This window comes from Chinchilla lanigera, unplaced genomic scaffold (assembly GCF_000276665.1).
Source record: "Chinchilla lanigera isolate Chin_1 unplaced genomic scaffold, ChiLan1.0 scaffold00016, whole genome shotgun sequence".
NCBI lineage: Eukaryota > Metazoa > Chordata > Mammalia > Rodentia > Chinchillidae > Chinchilla > Chinchilla lanigera.
The window spans coordinates 30,386,575-30,387,690 of NW_004955417.1; the positions used below are offsets into that span (position 1 = coordinate 30,386,575).

A 1,116-nucleotide genomic window follows, 5' to 3' on the forward strand; every position below is an offset into this window, starting at 1 on the left:
CTCCGCCGCTCAGGGGCTCCGGCTGCACATCCACGCGCTCCCAGCGACTTGACAGGAATGCGAGTGTGTGCCCGCGGCTGCCGGCCGGCCGGATCGGATCGTCTTACAGCCGGGCTGGTGCTCGTGACCTCGGTCCTGCAGGCCCCGCCCCTCCGCAGCCTCGGGGAGCCAATAACGGGGCAGTCCACCTTAACACTCAGGAACCGGGGCGGTCCACCTTAAGGCGCTGGATAACCAAGGCGGTCCACCTTAATACTCCGTAACGGGGCGGTCCACCTTAACGCGCTAGATAACCGGGGCGGTCCACCTTAATACTCCGTAACGGGGCGGTCCACCTTAAGGCGCCGGATAACCGGGGCGGTGCACCTTGAGGCGCTGGGGACAGCAGTCTGTCCCCCTGACACCCTGCCGCCCCTGCCCGCGCCCTGCGGTCTACCGCCCTGTGTCGTGGGGAACAGGAGGAAAGGTGGCTTACTGTCCCTCCCTCCGTGAGATCCTGTTTGCAGATGATAAATTTGCATGATTATTAAGTTCTTGAAAAACTTTTCTTCTGGACTGCAGAAACAGGGGAAAGCTACTTTCAGGGCAGGCTTTCCCACTGCATTCACTCAACTTCTAGAAGCAGAGGGACGAAGTACCAGGATCCGTGCCCTCCTGTGCTGTCCCAGCGAGTGTCACGGGACGGAGGCCTGGCCTTCCTGGGCGGCTGCAAGAGGCCTGGGCGCCGGTCCGGTCCCTGCAGCCCGGGGAGCCCTCTCCCCGCGGAGGGCTGGTCACCATCCCGGACTCGGAGCGCGCGGTCTGCCCCGGCGGCCACACGGCCCTGTGTACCCAGGGCGCCCGCCAGGGCAGGAGAGGGCCGCAGGCTTTCCGTGGCAGAGGGACCCTAAGCACCCAGCGCGAGCGCCGCTCACAGAGCTGTCTGGGCCCGGCCAGGAAGGGCAGCACCCCGAGCCCCGGGCCTGCAGGGAGAACGGCCTGCGGGAGGGCGGGCGTGGGGAGGCTGCTGGCCTTTCCCCGGCTTGCTGCCCGGACGGAGGCCCTGCAGGCCCTCAGCCTCCGCAGCCTCCTCCCCTGCCCTGCAGGACAGTGACAGGGAGCGTCCTGCCCGCCTGC

General features: G+C 66.9%; 1 protein-coding gene across 1 annotated transcript in view; it reads right to left on the reverse strand.

Moving 5' to 3' along the window:
- The window catches only part of Angpt1 (angiopoietin 1), a gene marked incomplete in the record, with an annotated part of 187,188 nt that extends 187,067 nt beyond the window's left edge, over positions 1 to 121 (reverse strand). The window contains 1 exon segment of the mRNA XM_005381965.2: positions 1 to 121.
- Between the last annotated feature and the right edge of the window lie 995 nt (positions 122 to 1,116).